General features: G+C 42.7%; 1 protein-coding gene across 2 annotated transcripts in view; it reads right to left on the bottom strand.

Annotated features, from left to right (window-relative positions):
- Window positions 1-19,850, bottom strand: part of ZMAT4 (zinc finger matrin-type 4) — a 296,262-nt gene that overhangs the window by 20,544 nt on the left and 255,868 nt on the right. The window lies entirely within an intron of this gene.

A 19,850-nucleotide genomic window follows, 5' to 3' on the forward strand; every position in this document is an offset into this window, starting at 1 on the left:
AAGTCAGCTTGCTCAAGAAGCACAGGCAGCTTCAGAAAGCAGGGGGTAGCATTCCTCACCGGAAGAGGCAGCAATTAATTCCCTGAGCCCAAAGAGTAGATATATGGAAAAGGTATTAGACAGGAAACAAACCCAGAAATGCAATAAAACTTCTAGCTAATTTCAACTTGTGCGCTGTGTTATCAAGATGGCAGCCTGGGCTCCTGAAAGGGAGAGTGCTCTTTTGCTTGGATCTGGGTCGCCAGATTCCCACAGGCATCTGTTTGGCCACTGTGAAACTAGGATTCTGGACTAGATGGGCCATTGACCTAACCCAAAGGCTCTTATGTTCACATAGCATTAACCCAGAGGCACTGGAAGGGGATGGAGGTCTAGGGCCTATTTGGACATCTCTTCAGGTTCCGGCAAATGCCAGTTCCCTAGCAGTATGAGTCTCAAGAATATTGCTTTAATACCATTGGCTTTTATCTGTTCTCTCTCTATTCTGGGAGGCTGGAACTTGGTGTCATGTCACATTCATGGTTTTTGTTGAATGCAACAGTCATGTATCTTCTTATCTTCTCAGCAATATATAAACCTGTGATGGGCACTTCTGGGTTGGCGCCATCGTCGAATGGCGGAGTTCCTCCGACTGGAGGAACGGGCTCCGTGAAAATTGGGTCTTCCCACCGCGGCGAAGGTGGGGACCCGCTAGAAACCCCAGGCGGAGAAGCCTGGGGATGTGGGGTTTGGTGGAGCACCGAGAGCGCCTCCCCTACTCGCCGGGAAACCCTTTTTTTGGGCTCCGGAGTGAAGTGGGGTGAGCAGCGTGGTGTAAACGAACCGATTGCTATTTTCACGGAGGGAAGCCACACAGCCATCGACAGAGAGCTTTTTCCTGATGACATTTGGACTCTAAACAAGCACCTGTGAGTAAAAACGGAGGATTGGATTAAGGAAAAACATTTTTTTGAATTAGGCACGAAGCGGGAAGGTATAAAAAGGAAGTCTGCCTCCCGTTTTTTTTTTGTAAACAGATTGAAGCAAAGATCGTACAAACTAATTAGCCTTGAATTTGATTTAAAGATTGAAATTTCCAGCACTTATGACCAATAAAACCCCCTTGACAGCAGGAGGAAAGGGGGTAAAAGAACTTTGATTATCTAATCCTGCAGATAGAAAATAAAGGAATAAATTTCCATTGCCCCCAACCTGCGGACGGGACGTCGGGACAGATTCTTTGAAGGAAATGGATCTGGACAGATAGAAACAAAAGAGAAACAAATAGACTTTAATGTCGCTTTCTGCTTGTGCTTTTTGCAAGGAAACAAAGTATTGGAAAATTGAAAGTAAACTTTCCTCTGTTTGAAACATTTTAAAGATGGAGGTTAACAAAAGTTCTGCCCTCTAGAGGGAGTTTGTTAGCTTTTTTGTTGCAGTTCACAAAGAGACATAACAGCTGTGGAAATCAGAGTGAGACCAGATATTTGACCTTGACTAAAAATGAGCAGGAAGGAAGTTTTTCTTGCTGCCCTTGGTAAAGTGTATGCTATGCTACAGCAGCTGCAGGAGGATATGAACTTGGTAGATGAGAAACTGGATGCCATGACTGCTGTAGCTAGAAAGGAGAAGAAGAGAGTGAAACCTTACAACAACTGACCCAGGAAATTGACCTAAGGCAAACCCAAGGGCAGGGGGAGATGGAAGAGACTGCTATTATACCTCAAAAGTTACAAAACGAGAGGCCTAACGTTGTTGAACCCAAAGGGTGTCTGCAAACTTCTGGAGTTAAGGGGATTCTTAGCCCTAGTGGGACTGTGAAACGAGAAGAAGTACTTTTGGAGCAACTACCGTTTGGATTATAAATTTAACAATGGGGAGTGGAACTGGGGGGAATGGAACAACCTGACAAATGGAAATGGAGACTATGACTGTATGGAACTTCCCAGAGATCCACTCCCCAAAGAGAAGGGTAAGAAAGTACGAAAGACTTTAACAAGGGACAAAAAAGTCACGTATCACAACCAGGAGCAAGAAAATCTGCAGAGGTGGCATGGAAATGGCTTGAGAGCCTCAGACATTAGAACACCGGACTGAAAATTAAGATTAAAGGGTAGAAAGGACAGACGCAACCCGAAACCAGGAAGAAAGGGACGATGGACAAAACCAGAAGAGAACTTTTCTTTTTATGTATATATATTTGGTTAATTTTGAGTAATATTTGTGAAATAAGAGATTGTGGCGGAAAGGAAATAATTGGCTTTAGTAGAAAGATTTATGGGTAATAAGTTTAAATATAATTTAAATTCTAAATTTAAAGGTTTATGGTTCGGAAAGTAAAGATAAAGTTAAAGATAATATTGATCAATTTGAAATAGATCGTTAAGATAAACTAGTCTATTTTTGATAAATATGGGAAGAATTTGCTGAAACATTGATTAAATTGGAATACAAAAAAGGGAGGCATGAGGAGGTTTAAGACACAAGATAATGAAATGAAGCTATTTTGAATCTTGTATGCTTCTTTTCTTCTTTCTTTTTTCTTTTTTTCTATTTTTGTTTGTGTATGTTTTAAATGTTTTTGTATTTTGAAATTTTTGAATAAATATTATTTTTTTTAAAAAAAAAAACCCTGTGATGGGATTGGGAATAGAGGAGGAATTTGCTTTTTGCAATAGAACAGCTTGCTCCAACACTCCAAAATAAATCAGAATGTGACTCCAAATTGGATTATATAATCCAGATTTTGTGATGCAGTGTGCCTGAAAATATGTATTTTAGGTTTAAAACTGTAGTTCATTGAAAAACATTGAAAATGTACATTTAAAATAACAAATACATGCAAAATGTGTAATTTAAATAGAGATTTTTCATGCATTCCTCCAAAACATCTGCACACAACAGGATGGAAAACCTAAGACTGAGCAGCAGCAAAATTAGAATTAGGCTATTCAGTGCATTTCTAGATGTGGTATCATTATATTGCAAACTCCTCAACTCCTAGGAGTGGCACCAATGAAGTGAAGTTGGGACACAGAAACTTAAATTTAAGAAGAGCATTCTGGAACAGATCAAAAGCCCGTCTAATTCAACACCCCCCTTTTCTTATAGTGTCTGACCAGATGCCCGGGGCAAGCCCCAAAGCAGGATCTGAGCACCAGAGCACCCTCCCCATTTGTGCTTGCCAGCCACTGGCAACTCAAAGGCATGCTGCTTCTGAACCTGGAAGTAACATAGAGCCATCATGCCTCGTGCTCACTGATGGACTCATTTTTGATGGCGTTGCCACGTGGGAGCCAAGTTCATAAATAATATGTGCTGGGTGAAGAAGTCCTTCCTTTTTCTGAACAAAAATATTTCCTTCCAGTAGCACCTAAAAGACCAACTAAGTTAGTTCTTGGTATGAGCTTTCGTGTGCATGCACACTTCTTCAGATACTTCTTCTTCAGGTGTATCTGAAGAAATGTGCATGCACACGAAAGCTCATACCAAGAACTAACTTAGTTGGTCTTTAAGGTGCTACTGGAAGGAATTTTTTTTTGTTTTGACTATGGCAGACCAACACGGCTACCTATCTGTAACTTCCTTTTTCTGGTCTTGGATCCACTGTCCATTTCATTAGATGACCCTAGCATTATGTCAGATAAATTAAAAACACTTCTCTCCACACCATAAATCATTTTTGGTAACCTTTAATCATATCCATTCCCACCACCCACTGTTTGCTTCCCCCCCAAACTAAAAAGCTTCCGACATGGCCTTTCCTCATGTAAGAACTGCTGCAGCCCCCTGATCATATGGGTTGCTTCTTCTGAACCTACAACTGAATCATATTGTATTTATCCATAGTTCTCAGGGTGGTTCATAGCATAAAAACAGAAGATCAAAACATAAAATACATAATGAAAAGAAGAACGAAAACAAAACAAACCAATAATGCCCATCACCACCTTTCACAAGCACATTTAAAAGCATATCGTCTGATCACCTCATCTGTCTCCTGAGAAATCTCTATGCAACAGAACTGGATATGGAATAACTGATTGGTTCAAAATTGGCAAAGTATGACAATGCTGTATATTGTCTCCCTGCTTATTTAAATTATCAGCAGAACACATCATGTAAAAGGCTGGACTGGATGAATCCCAAACCGGAATTAAGATTGCCAGAAGAAATAACAACCTCAGATATGCAGATGACACGACCTTGATGGCAGAAAGTGAGGAGGAATTAAAGAACCTTTTAATGAGGGTGAAAGAGGAGAGCACAAATTATGGTGAAGCTCAACATCAAAAAAAACAAAGTGTTGGGATACTGCCAGGGGGACAAAGGCCATCATGCCCCCACGTCGATGCCGGACGATACATCGATCTCTCGTAGAAACGCAGTATCAGTCAATTAGTGACACGAGCCTCAAGAAATAGCTTGCCACATTCCAGAGCTCGTGCACGCTCTATCAGCATTCGCACAGCAAAAGATGCTCAGGAGAGTATTATCTACAACTTTATTCAGCGTTGATCAGAACAAAGAAAAAACATGACTACCTGCTTCGATGTCTCAGGCACAGAGAGAGAAACGAAAGCAATAGACAAAACAAACTTCCTGTGAACAGGAAATACGCAAGCTGTGACACAACAACCTGCTCCCTTTTTAAGGTGGAACGGAAATATCCTAACATCCTCCCCCTTTCCGTGTAACCTGTAGTACCTGTGGTTCAACCCAATTGCAACCTCTGTACATATACCTTAAGTTGTTCTCTGTTAACAACCTTAGACAACAGATCAGCAGGAATTTCATTTCCTGCCATGTAGGACACCTGAATGAGTCCTTTCTGAATACACTCTCTTGCATGCTGTAGCTTAATCTGCAAGTACTTGGTTCTTTGCTTGCAACTCTCTGAGTTCAGCAAAGCCAAACAGGATCTATTGTCTTGATACACTTGTATAGGACATTTCACAGAAACCCCAATGTCCTTAAACAGTTGCATCAACCATTCACAATCCATGAGTGAAAATGACAGAACATTGAGTTCTGCTTCACAGGAACTTAGGCTTACTGTCATCTGCTTTTTGCACAGCCAGTCAAACAGACAGTGGTTGTACATGTAGCATACTCCAGAAGTGCTTGTAGCATCCGTGGTGTCACTTCCAAAACTAGAATCTGCAAAGATTTCAAGACCTCCAGTCTTCTGACTGGTGAACCTCAGCCTGTAGTGCAAAGTCCCTTTCAAATAGTGGGCTATGCGCTTCAGAGCTTTCCAATCCTGAACAGTAGGATTGTTGGCATGTCTGCTAAGCAGGTTAGTGCTTACAGCTATGTCAGGTCTTGAGCATCTAGCAATGAAATTCATCTTGCCTAGAATGCATCTGTACAGCGTAGTGTCAGAAAATGCTTCAGCAGTACTATCTACCTGGTAACCTGTCACCATTGGTTTGTCTGCTGGGTTTGCATCAACCAAATTCAACCTGGTTGATACATCAGCAATTTTCTGTGTTTGGTGTACCTGAAAATTACCTGCTTGGTCCCTCTCCACCTGCAGAGAAAGATAGTTGGATACCTCACCAAGATCCTTCATGTCAAAGTGCTCCTTCAGCTGAGCTAGGGTGCTTTGGTACAAAGCCTGATTCTTCCAAAACATCAGAAGATCATCAACAAAACATAAACAATACAGTTTGTTTTGCCCCTCCTCTTTGACAAACACACATGGATCAGCTTTGCCCTGGTGAAAACCTAAGCCTAACCCTAACCAGGATGGGCCAGGATGGGGGCAGAGGTAAAAGCCTCCTTCAGGAGCTTGAAGGCCTCTTGCGCTGCTGGCGCCCACTGGAACATGGCGTCCTTCCGGACCAGGGTGCAGATGGGGGCAACCACATGCAAAAACCCCTGTGGCGGTGGAAGTTGGCAAACCCGATGTACCGTTGCACTCCCTTTACATTCCGGGGGGGGGGGCTGCAGTCCAGCACCGTCTGCACCGTTTGGGGGTCCATCTGGAGGCCAGCAGGAGAAATGATATAACTCAGGAACTCCATGTGCTCCTGGTGGAACACACACTTTTCCAGCTTGGCATACAGCTGGTGCTACCTAAGGTGCTGCAGGACCAGACGGACATGCTGGCGATGCTCCTCTGGGGACGTTAAAAATATCAATATGTCATCCAAGTACACGACCACAAACTGGTCCAGTAAGTCACAAAAAACGTTTGTAAACAAGTGCTGGAACGTGGCCGGTGCATTGCACAGTCCAAAGGGCATGACTCGGTACTCAAAATGGCCATACTGGGTTCAGAACACTGTTTTCCATTCATCCCACCTTTCGAACAATTCAGCCTCACGAACAATTCAGGAATTAATGGCAAGGAGTAGCGATTCTTGATGGTAACCTGGTTCAGCTTTCAGTAGTAGATACATGGACGTAGCTCACTGCCCTTCTTTTTAACGAAGAAGATGGCGGCCCCAGCAGGGGATGTGGAGTGAACCCCCTGGCAAGGTTGTCGTCTAGCTCCTCTCAAAGGGCCCCTAGCTTAGGAGCCGACAAGGCATAAATGTGGCCAAAGGAAATATCTGCTCCTGGCTGCAAGTCAATAGGGCAATCGTAAGTCCAATGGGGTAGCAACACCTCAGCCCCTTATACATCCGCCAAATCCCGGTAGTCAAGTCAAGTCAAGTCAAGTTTTATTGCGGCAAAAGCCAGTGACACAGAACACCACAAGATCAAACAAAAGGAAATCAACAACAGCATCAAGAAGAAAAAAGAAAAGAAAATTATTACACAAGGGAGCTTCGCAGTGTGCCATTCAACAAAAGAGATTTACGCTTCCTGATTGCTAAAGTGCAAAATTTGGCCACCTCATATGATATTGAGCTTGAGGAATCTTCCAGAAGGTATTTTCATAGAATTTCGGGGGAGGATTCCAAATAATGTTGAAGGGGTATAAATTTTGATAAAAGCGGCAAAATAAGTTGAACTCGTTCTTCACTATAGAATTCGCAAAATAGAAGGATGTGAGTGACAGATTCTACCTTATTAGACATACAGGGGCAGAGACGCGCATGCATTGGTACCCGCGTAAATTTGCCGTACAGCACTGCTGAGGGCATTGTCTCAAAGCGGGCTCTGGAGAAAGCCCATCTATAAGCTTCGTTAGTGATTTTTTTTTTTCTGATTAAATTTTTATTTCATGGAAGTAAAGAATATGTACACACACACACACATATAAACATACAAAAGTAAAAGTATTACACAGACAAATAAAGATAAAGAAAGAAATAAAAATAAGAGAAATATATAAAAACTTAATTTTCACTTTGGTCACATTTCTTAATCTTCATTTTCAAAACTTCCTTTAGCTTTCCCGAAAATCATTCGAAGTAACACTTTAAATTACACATTTCTTAGTATATATTGTCATTGTACCTTTTTATATACATTTCTTAGTGTATATTAACCTTACATATTATTTAGTCTCCTATTCTCTTTAAACAATAACTCACCATCTTTCACAGTGCGTCTCTAAATCCCTTTAGCGTTATTTTCCCTTGACTAATAAGTTCCAAGTAATCTACATATTTTCCCCAATCCTCAGTGAACTTTTGGTCTCTTATGTATCTTACTTTGCCTGTAAGTCTGTCCAATTCCATATAATCCAACAGCTTAAATCTCCATTCCTCCACCGTGGGTATCTCCTGCTTTTTCCACATCTGGGCCAGCATTACTCTTGCTGCTGTAACTGCATAATATACTAATCTACGATCTTTTCTTATCTCATAACCCAATATACCTAGTAGGAAAAATTCTGCTTTCTTTGGAAACGTATATTTTAAAATCTTCTTCAGTTCTATATAGATTTTTTCCCAGAACTGTTTAACTTTTCCACACTCCCACCACATGTGATAGAAGGAACCCTCACTAACCCTACATTTCCAGCACTTGTTATCCACCTTATACATTTTTGATAATTTCATAGGTGTTAAATACCATCTGTAAAACATCTTCATTATGTTTTCCTTTACCGTTACACACGCCGTGAAATTTAGTCCTTCCTTCCAGAGTTTTTCCCAATCTTCAAATAGTATATTATGTCCTACATCCTTTGCCCAGCGAATCATTACACACTTAACCTCCTCATCCCCTAAACTCCAATCCAACAGTATCCTATACATTTTCGAAACAATTTTTTCTTCTTTGTTTATAATCTCCGTCTGAAACTTAGATTCCTTCTCTGCATAGCCTCTTTCTTTAAGATCCTTCCTGAACATTTGGTTCACCTGGAGATGGTGTAACCAGTCATAGACATGTTCTTTAACCTGGTCGTATGGTCGTACAATCCATTTCCCATCTTCTTTAATTATTAACTGGTTATATGTTGCCCATTTACTTCTCATATTAATAGTCCTCGCACACATGACTTCTAGAGGTGAAAGCCAATGTGGGGTTTTTGGTTCCAACAGATTTTTATATTTATCCCATATTTCAACTAAAGGTCCTCTGAAAATATGATTCCCAAATCCCTTGTGTATCTTCCATTTATCCCGCCATAAGTAGGCGTGCCAGCCGAAGTTGTTATCGTAACCCTCCAAGTCTAATAATTCCCTGTTCTCTAGCCTTACCCAATCTTTGACCCAACATAGGCAAACCGCCTCATAATATAATTTCACATCCGGCAAGGTGAAGCCCCCCCTTTCTTTTATGTCTGTTAATAGTTTAAACTGAATCCTAGGTTTCTTTCCCTGCCATATGTATCTCGACAACACTCGTTGCCACTCTTTAAAGATTTGGCTTCCTTTAATTATAGGGATAGTTTGAAATAAGAACATCAACCTCGGCAGCACATTCATCTTAATTGTGTTAATCCTTCCCCAAAACGACAGTTTCAGCCCTCCCCAAATTTCCAAATCTTTTCTTATTTTCCTCCACGTCGATTCATAGTTATTCTTAAACAGATCTATATTCCTAGGTGTTATCCAAATGCCAAGATATTTCACTTTTTTAACCACTTCTATTTGCGTTTGCTGTTGAATTGTTTCTGTTAGTTTCTGATCCAAATTTTTACCTATTATTTTTGTTTTACTCTTATTTAATTTGAACCCTGCTACCTCTCCAAACTGATCTAATTCCTTTAATATCTCTCCTGTTGCAGTTGTTGGTTCTTCTGTCATTATAACTACATCATCCGCATAGGCTCTGATCTTATATGCATTCTGCCCAACTAACACTCCTTTTATTTTTTGGTTCTGCCTTATAGAGTTTAGTAGTACTTCTAAGGTCATTATAAACAGAAGCGGGGAGAGCGGGCAGCCCTGTCTTGTTCCTCTTCGTATCTTTATCTCTTCTGTCACTATATTATTGATAATCAGCTTGGCTTTCTGATCTGTATATATGGCTTTTACTCCATTAAAGAAATCCTCCCCCACTTCTATATGTTCTAAATTTTTCAACATAAAGTCCCAAATAACATTATCGAATGCCTTCTCGGCATCGACAATCATCATTATGGCCTGTTTGTTAATCTTGACAGATAAATACTCTAGCATGTTAATTATATTTCTTGTATTGTCTCTCATCTGCCGTCCTGGCAGGAATCCCGCTTGATCCCTATGAATAGTCTCTGATAGTAGCCTCTTCAGTCTTTTTGCAAGGATCCCCGCGAATATTTTATAATCTACATTTAGCAGTGAGATCGGTCTATAATTTTTGACCTGAGTTAAATCTGCGTCTTGCTTGGGGATAAACGTGATGTATGCCTCTTTCCAGGTCTCTGGGAATTCTCCTTTCCTTAAAATGTTATCCATAGTTTCTTTCAGAGGTCCCACCAAAATGGATTTCATCTCTTTGTAATAACCTGCGGTGAATCCATCAGGACCTGGGGCTTTCCCCCTCTTTAACTCTTTAATTACGTCTTCTATTTCATCACTTCCTATTGGGGTATTCAGCTGTTGTCTTTCCTCCATTGAGATTTTTTTCACCCCTTTATCCTTCAGAAATCTCTCTATTCTCCTTAAACTAATTTTCTCTTTGTTGGAATATAATCTTCTATAGTAATTGAGAAACTCTCCCCTAATTTCTTTAGGATCTGATTTCTCTTCCTCTCCCACCTTTATTTTGTTTATTGTGCTCCTTTCCTTCCTCTTTTTAATTTGCCATGCTAACCACTTGCCTGACTTATTTGCAAACTCGAAGTTTTTTTGTCTTAATTTTTTTATATTCCATTCCACCTCTCTGTTTATTATTGTGGCAAATTGAGCTTGTAAAATTTTTATATTTTCTTTTGCTTTCTGGCAATTGGGTTTTTGGGATAATTTCTGTTCGTTTGCCATTATCTGCTTCAAAATCTCATCTTTCCCTTTCTCTCTCTTCTTGTTTTTGATTGCATTCTGCTGGATAAAATAACCTCTTATTACTGCCTTACTTGCTTCCCATACTACGTTAGCTTTTGTTCCTTTACCGCGGTTTTCCATGAAATATTGCTTTAGTTTTTCCTGCGCTATCTCAACAATTTTTTGATCCTCCAGCAGATAATCCTTTAATCTCCATCTAAAAGTTCTTGGCTCCAGGCTTTTTAATTCCAACTCCATCGGATTATGATCTGAGAATACACTCGGTCTTATTTCTATTAGTTTAATTCTTGGGCATAATTCGCTTGAGATCCATATCTGATCAATACGTGACAACGACTGGTTTGGTTCGGAGTGGAAGGTGAATTGTTTATCCAGTGGGTGTTTAAGACGCCAAATATCTATCAAATTACCGTTATCTACCATTGAGAAGAAGGATTTTGGTAGCTTCCCATTCTTACTTCCTCCTTCCCTACACCTATCAGCTTCTAGAGAGACCACCCCATTCAGATCACCCATTAGAATAATTTTCTGATCGACAAATTCACATATTTTCTCTTCCAATTTTTTGAAAAATTCCGACTTATTATCATTTGGGGCATATACCCCAATTACCACCAAATTTTCTCCTTGCCAATTGATACGGACCCCTATTATTCTGCCCTCTTCGTCTTTAAATATTGGTTTAGCCTCAATCTTATTTTTGATATAAAAAACCACCCCTCTTTTCTTCTCTTTGTCCAAAGACTCAAATTCATTTCCTAACCTCCTATTAATCAGTATTTTCCTGTGCCTTCTTGCTACGTGCGTTTCTTGGAGACAAATAATATCTAGATTTTTCTTTTTCAGATATTGTTCAATTTTATTCCTCTTTTTTTTGTCGTTCATCCCATTAATATTCCAACTCCAGCTTTTTAACCCCATTGTTTCTATTGTTCCCTTAAATTTTCCTTATCTTTATAAATTTCCTGGATCTTCCTCTTCTGGCTCTCCTTCTGTCTCTTCGTCCGGTCCACTCCCTCCCCCTTCCTCCTCTTCTTTTGATTCAGATTCTCCTGAGGCTCCTCCTTCCGCTTCCCCCTTTCCGTTCATCTCCACCCTTAATTCTTTATATTTCCTCAAGAATTTCCCGGTTTCCTCCTGGTTTGATAGCTTATGCTTCTTGCCTCTATATATAAAGGATAACCCTTCCGGGAATTCCCATCTAAATTCAATTTTATTTTTCTTCAGTGCTTGCACCAACAATTTATAATAATCTCTACGTTTAAGTAGTCTGATTGGGACGTCTTTAAAGATAATAATATAATTTCCCTCTATATTCAATCTCTTTTCCCTATTCCTTAAGAGTATCTTATTAAACAATCTTCATTTCGCCACTAGATGTCGCCAGATCCTTAATTTAACATTAGCTTTTCGGCGTCCCCTCTCCCAAAGTTGCTCTCCCCTATAGTTCCAAGATATCAATTCAGTCTTTCATAAACAAATAGCAGTCCCAGTTTCTTTCTAAAATGTCCCTTTATCTTAGTTCTTCTGCTTTTAATCACTCACTATTTGAAAATTCCGGTTTTCATGTTCCAGTCCAGTAAAGGAAAAGAAAAAGAAGTCAAGCGCCTCAGTAATAGAAAGAAGAGAAAATCACCTACGGTGTGGTAGTTTCACTGGTGTATATCACTGTCCTTTTTTCCTCTCCCCTTTCCGCCTATTGCCAGATTCACTCTCAAAGGTTTCTAATGGCGGCAGGGGCTTCTCTTCCGGTTTGGAATCCCTTGCGTTTATCGCACAGAACAAAGAACAAAGAAGCGTCTTTTCTCCTCCTTTCCCCCTCCGTTTCGCCGAGGACGCCTCCCTCCAGATATTTTTCCTTGGCCTCTCTCCTTCCCCCCTTCTGTAACAGTACACCACAATTTTTTCTTTTCTTTTCTCCCTTTTGTCCTGAGGGGACGGCTGAGAGGAGGTATCTTATCCACCAAGGCAACTCACTTTCACTTTCCTCTCACACTGGCGTCGCGCTGCGTCTGGGTTGATTTTCGGTTTTCAGCTAAACTCCGTTCACTCCTCTTTGTTGCTCCGAGACTTCCTTGTTGTTGCTTGGTCTTTTGACCACCAAATTGGAATGTTTTCTTTCGTTTCGGAGTTCTTAGTTTGAGAACGGACCGCTTTCTCCGCAGGCTCAGGGCTTCGCTAATTGGAGGTAGGTAATGGCGTCCCTCAACCTGCAAGATCTCTCCGCCGCTCTCTTCACCTCTTAGAGGTTACCTGGCGACCGGGTCGATCTTTCTTCTGGTCGTGCCGGGAACCTGACCTTCTGAACACCCTCCAGAAGTATTTTTGGGGGTCTCCGCGCCCTGGAGTTGCCCCCACCCTCCAAAATAGCTCAGGTTCTCCCGCTTCGTTAGTGATGTTAGTTAAGTAAGGGGCAGCTGAAAAATTAGACCAAGCTTTTAAAGATCTATACGTCTCCGGGAGTAGGGCGTCTTCTTGTTGTAATTCGACATCGTAGAGTCTCTGAGTGATAATTACTTTAGCCTTGTTCAGAGTTCTAATAAGAAGATTTTCAGGGTTTAGGCCAATTTGTTTGATCTTGTTAGTTATTTGCATAAGCCAAGGAGGATAGGGAACTGCGGCCAGGAAGTAAGGTAACAGTCCCTTAGGATTGTAATGGATTTTCAACCAGAGGGATATTGTTTGCTCCCAGACTTTTAATTCCACTCGGGGCAGTCCTGCCTCTTGCCTTAAGACTGCATTAGGTGTACACTTTGGGGTAGCAAATAATGATCTTAAGAATTTTGATTGCACTGTTTCAAGGGTCTTAAGGTTGGTAGAAGGGCTAATTTGAGAGCCATACAGGAGTTCGGCTAACGATTTTGCCTGGAAAACTTTAAGGGCCATCGGGAGGAAGCCAGCTCCTTTCCTTCTGAATAATCTAAGGATGGCATTTGCACTTCTTCCTGCTGATATAGCTGATGTGGTCAGGTGTGTTGACAATTTGGCATTATAAGAGAAAGTAATGCCTAGGTATTGGAAGATCTTAGTCTGTTCAATGGCATTTCCCTTTACGCTCCAATTATCTTTCCTGAAGGAGCGGTTAAAATGTACAATTTTGGTTTTGGCAAAGTTAATTGTTAACAGCTCAGTGTTACATTGGTCACTAAACTTTCCTAAGGCACGTTTCAAGCCCACTTTGGTTTGAGAGAGAAGAACAGCGTCATCCGCATACATTAAAACTGGTACTTTTCGACTTCCGGGTTGGCGCCATCGCCGAATGGCGGACTCCCTCCGAGCGCCGGAGGGAGCCTGCTCGGCAGGGGCTGGGTCCTACCGCGCCGGTGACGCGGGGACCCTCAAAAACCATGGGCGCTGAAACCCATGAACATGGTGACTCGGCGGGCACCATTTGCGCCCCCCGACCCACGAAGGAGACTTTTTAAAGGCTACGGAGCGGGGGTCGGGGGGTGATGTGGTGCTATGAGTCCTCCGCTTCCCCTGCCGAGCGAAGCCGCATGCCATTTGACGGAGAGCGCTGACTTCTTCCATTGAAAATCTGGACTAAAAAGAACAACCCGTGAGTAATCGGAAATCGGACTTAAAAGGGAAGAAAATTTTTTTTAATTCGGAGCGAGCGGGGGAGGTGCAAAAAGGAAGTCCGTCTCCCCCCTATTGTAGAGGATTTAAAGCAAAGGATTTGACAACTAAGATCGAGAGCTACCTTACATTGATAAAGTTATTAATTTCACGATGGAAAATTATAAGACTGTGCTGAAGGAGAAAAGTGGAACGTATGAGCTAAAATGCAACCCCCCCGGGAACTGGGAGCGATCCGCGAGAGCGCCTGGTGAGGAGAAATAGAAGCTTTGACAGCTGTCAAAGGAGCTGTCAAAGTTGAAGAATAAAAAGAGAACTTTGTTACGAGGGCTTTGCCGGTTACATTTGTTACAATTTGATATAAATATGTGAAAACAAGGGATAACAAGTTACTTTGACTGTTGGGTGTGATCTGGAAGGAAACTGATTTACTAGAATCCCTCTAGAGGGGCTGTGGGACACTACATGGTTCTGGACCTCTTCTGAAGGTGGGTGGGGGGCAAAACTCTTTGCTCCCCCATGCCTGCCTTCCCGGGAGAGCGGAGAAACGCAGCGCTGCGTTTCTCCGCTCTCCCGGGAAGGCAGTCAGGGGGGACAAAGACTTTTGCCCCCCCGGCCTTCAGAAGAGGTCCAGGACTTCTTCTGAAGGCGGGGAGGGGGCAAAAGTCTTTGTCCCCCCTGCCTGCCTTCCCGGGGGCTTTTAAATCGCCCCGGGACAGTGGAGAATTCCTCCGCTGTCCCGGGGCGATTTTAAAATGCTGGCGGGCGGCAGCGCTGCTGCCCGCCAGCATTTTAAAATCGCCCCGGGACAGCGGAGAAGTCTCCGCTGTCCCGGGGGCTTTTAAAATGCTGGGGGATGGCAGCGAAGGCTTCGCTGCCGCCTGCCAGCATTTTAAGATCGCCCCGGGACAGCGGAGAAGTCTCCGCTGTCCTGGGAAGGCAGGCGGGGGGAAACAAAGACTTTCGCCCCCCGCCGGCCTTCAGAAGAGGTTGAGGGACAGACTGTCCCCGGACCTGGTCTGAAGGCGGTTTCCATAGGAACGCATTAATGCATTTTAATGCATTCCTATGGGAAACCGTGCTTCGCAAGACGAAAAACTCGCAAGACGAAAAGACTTGCGGAACGAATTAATTTCGTCTTGCGAGGCACCACTGTATATGGAGTTAGCAGAAATGACCGGCAGAATCCGAGACCTGGGAGAAGAGGCCGTGGAGGAGGACTAGAAGAAATTCAAGGACTATTTACAAAAATACTGTAAACTGTATGAGTGTTGAGAAAGATGCAAGATTATAAATAATATGGCACCATTAAATTAGTTGATATATATCTCTTTTCAGTGTCTACCCAATTGTGATGTAAAAAGTAAGGAATATGAAGTTAAGTGAAAATAAATGAAAAGTTAAACTTTGGTAAAATAATATGTTAAAATTAAGCTTTTAAGATTGGGGTAAAATTATTTAACATTTGGGACATAATATCTGAAAGTTATAAAATAAGAATTGAAACAAGGTGATAAATTGCTGGACAAAGTTTGATAAACTGGGAACGCAGGAACGAGAGACGTGAGGAAGTCCAATGAAGTGAAGAAAGTATGGTTATTGTAAAGTTATATGTCATTTTGTTTGTTTTTTATATTGTATTAAGAAAATCTTGAATAAATATTTTATAAAAGAAAAAAGAAAAGACCCTGATGTTGGGAAAGACTGAGGTCACAAGGAGAAGGGGATGACAGAGAACGAGATGGTTGGACAGTGTTCTCGAAGCTACGAACATGAGTCTGACCAAACTGTGGGAGGCAGTGTATGACAGGAGTGCCTGGCTTGCTCTGGTCCATGGGGTCACGAAGAGTCGGACACGACTAAACAACAACAAAAGGTTTGTTTCCGGGCACAAATTAAAGTGCTGGTGATTACGTCAATTAAGCCCCCAACAGCTTGGGGTCCAGACACTGGAAGGACCACCTTCTACAACATGGTAGAATCATCAAGGGCTTCTTCATATTGCCCTTTCTCCACAACCAGCAGGCAGATACAGTGGTACCTCGGGTTACGCTTCAGGTTACAGACTCCGCTAACCCAGAAATAGTACATTGGGTTAAGAACTTTGCTTCAGGATGAGAACAGAAATCGTGCGGTGGTGGCGCGGCAGCAGCGGGAGGCCCCATTAGCTAAGATGGTGCTTCAGGTTAAGAACATGTCAGGGAACTGACATTGGAGCCAGAAGTGGAGGCAGGGCTCCCAAGCGATGCCGGAGAAGGGCCAAGCAGGGAGAGAGGGGACTCATCAGCTGGGGAAGGAAATCAGCGTAACACCAGGGATAAAGGGGGGCGGAGGTGGGAATCGGAGAGAGGGCTCCAGGACTCTTCGCTGGAGACCAGCAGGAGAGCACAGGTCCTCCGCTACCCACACCCACCCTGCGCAGAAGACTTCCGTGCAGGGAAAGTAGGCGTAGACTTGGCGTCAAAGAACTTCTTTGCTGGAAGAAGTTCAAGAAACGCCCACTGACGGATTCTGCTAGCGACGAAGTGAAGGGCTGTCCAGCCAGGAAAGGTTTAACCAGGCTACCTAGCCAGGAGTGGCAGCAACTTACGCACGAGCAACCCCATATAACCATTACAGAACAGTTTCAGGTTAAGAACGGACCTCCGGAACAAATTATGTAACCAGTGTAGTGGCTAGGGAAGGGGGTCATAATAGCTCAGATTTCTTCAATTTTTAAACCCTGTCCACATTCATGTCCAGAAATCCAATTTAAGGCAGGCTAACTTTTTATAGGGACGCGGGTGGCGCTGTGGGTAAAACCTCAGTGCCTAGGACTTGCCGATCGTATGGTCGGCGGTTCGAATCCCCGCGGCGGGGTGAGCTCCCGTCGTTCGGTCCCAGCTCCTGCCCACCTAGCAGTTCGAAAGCACTCTTAAGTGCAAGTAGATAAATAGGGACCGCTTTATAGCGGGAAGGTAAACGGCGTTTCCATGTGCTGCGCTGGTGCTGGCTCGCCAACTGCAGCTTCGTCACACTGGCCACGTGACCCGGAAGTGTCTTCGGACAGCGCCGGCTCATGGCCTCTAGAGCGAGATGAGCACGCAACCCTAGAGTCGGACACGACTGGCCCATACGGGCAGGGGTACCTTTACCTTTAATTTTAACTTTTTATAAATCTTTTTGAAGTGAAGGTCAACTTCCTCTTAACAGAACAGTCACTGCTGCTTTGGCTCAGAGGCAAAAAAGCTGAGAGAGAAATCGTTTGCATTGTCTGAAGAATGGAAGGAATAAAAATGCAGTGAGGGGGATCTAGTCAAGGCCTTTCATATTCATAGATGCTGAGGAAAGGTGAGGTGTGCAGAGGAAATTGCAAGTGAAAAAATATAGAACAAGAGAGCAGAAAGGTAAGATTATTGGTGCATGTGATGTTTCCTTTGCCAAAGGCAAAGTGAGAAACCTTAAGCAGAAGTGGAGCTCAGTGGTGTTGCGTCAACTCACGGCACTCAGAGTGGGAACGTGCGTCTGGGGTGTGTGCATGTGGGTTGTGGAGGGTGAAGGATCCTGCCATGGCAGTCCAGGCCATACTGGGAGCACCTGCTTCATGCTCCCTAAAAAACCCACGGTGGCTGACTTAAAATGGTCAGCTGATGAAACAGTGAAATAGTGGGATTTTACAAATTATGGGGTGGGAGTGGGGGAGAACATAAAACTGTTATTTCAAAGTTCTCTTTAAGTTTTCATGAAGAGCCAAACAGACCATAGAAACTTCCATCTCCTGATACCTGTACATACAAACAAGCTTAGGGGACGAGCCCAAATTTCATCATTGCACAATTGCAGGGTTTTAACAACAGAGAAAAATAAATAAATGAACAATAAAAGTATATAGCACCTGTATGGCTTTCCACCAGGTATTTGGTAATCCAAATTTCCAACTGAAATTAAAATCAGAGTAGCACTGAGTAGTTTATACACACCTCCATTTGACCTGCCTCTTTCCCCCAGGGAAACTCAATCTTTAGCACTGGATCATCATCATTTCAGTAAAAATAAACTAAATCAAAACTTTAAAACATTTAAATGACCTAATCTTTGGAAACAGGTTGCCAGAAATTGCATATTTTAGCCATCAAATGAACAACCATCAAGGACATTTATAAATGCCCCTGAATGCTAATAATGAAGGGACAGATGTGCCTCACCATGAGGGGCGTTCCAGAATCAGGGGACCACTAAGAACCCTCAGGCCCATTCATGGATCAGCACCAACCGGACAACACTAAGGTGGAATCTACACTCATATAAAAACTATTCTGAAAATGCTTTTTAAAAAGCGTTTTTAAAAAATACATTGAATTTTCCATAAGGCCATCTAGTGTCACAATATATATCGCACTTAAAACACACTTAAAACGTTTTATTTGCAGCTGTATAGCTGAGTCCCAAGTGACACGACTGCCAACAGGGGCTCATCTGCCGGCCATACGGTCCAAGATGGTTGATACTGGGGGAGGCAATCTTTTAGGTACCTGGATTCCAAGCTATTTTGGAGTTTGCATGCAAGTACTAATGACTTGGGACGTGGGTGGCACTGTGGGTTAAACAACAGAGCCTAGGACTTGCCGATCAGAAGGTCGGTGGTTCGAATCCCTGCGACAGGGTGAACCTAGCAGTTTGAACACGTCAAAGTGCAAGTAGATAAATAGGTACCGCTCCGGCGGGAAGGTAAACAGCATTTCCGTGCGCTGCTCTGGTTTGCCAGAAGCGGCTTAGTCATACTAGCCACATGACCCGGAAGCTGTATGCCGGCTCCCTCGGCTAATAAAGCGAAATGAGTGCCGCAACCCCAGAGTCAGTCACGACTGGATCTAATGGTCAGGGGTCCCTTTACCTTTACCTTTACTAATGACTTGAATTGGGCCCAGAAACTCACTGGACAAATGAAGCTTGTGCTCTTAAAAAGAAAACCTTATATTAAAAAGAAGCTGTGCTATGGCATTTTCTAATGGTGAACTCCACCCCTAAGCAACTGCTAGAGTATTTCTCTTCTCCCCCTGGAGAAATTTAGTGAAATGATCCTCCTGATTTCTCTGACACCAACAGGGTGGATAACTTTTGAGATGCTGCTTACACATAGCTCTAATGTTTTGGCAACAACCCTTCACACAGCCTTTCTGTCTGTGACAAGTTAGCATGTCAAGAAGAAAGAAAGAAGATTCCACCTAAACATTAGGAAAAACTTCCTGACAGTAAGAGCTGTTCGACAGTGGAGTTTGCTGCCAAGGAGTGTGGTGGAGTCTCCTTCTTTGGAGGTCTTTAAGCAGAGGCTTGACAACCATATGTCAGGAGTGCTCTGATGGTGTTTCCTGCTTGGCAGGGGGTTGGACTCGATGGCCCTTGTGGTCTCTTCCAACTCTATGATTCTATGATTCTATGAAAGACTCAGCCTTAACCTTCTCTCCCATGTTCCTGGCATTATGAAGAAAGAAAGCTTCCAAGTACATGGCTCCTTCTGCTACATTCTGAAGTGATTCCAGGAGAGCTACACCATGTAGCAGTTCGAAACCTCTCTCACGCAAGAGAGAGGATCAAAATAGAACTACAGGAAAAGTGAAAAGTGGAATGACAGGTAAACAAGGAAATTGGTTCCCAACATGTTTTGAGATACTCTCAAAAAATGCATGCTTTTGTTTTGTTCCCAGATTTCCCTTGGGTTCAAATCTCTAAATGCAGTGGAAGCCAACTTGCGCAGCTGTCTACTTTCCTGTTTTTAAATGTCTAAATCTCTCTCTTGCTAGGAAAACCCATCTTAGGTTTCCTGTATTTGAGAGTGCAATCCAAAAACTTTCCTCCATGCCTGTCTCTCCATTATGATCATACTCAAAAGTCAAGGGCACAACCCTAATTTCCAAAATAGATCTGATTGAAGATGGGGGGGCAGTGCCCTTATGCCCCCCTCTCTCAGATTTACTCACC

The sequence above is a fragment of the Podarcis gaigeae genome (assembly GCF_964106915.1).
Source record: "Podarcis gaigeae genome assembly, chromosome: 8".
In the NCBI taxonomy this organism is placed as follows: Eukaryota; Metazoa; Chordata; class Lepidosauria; order Squamata; family Lacertidae; genus Podarcis; species Podarcis gaigeae.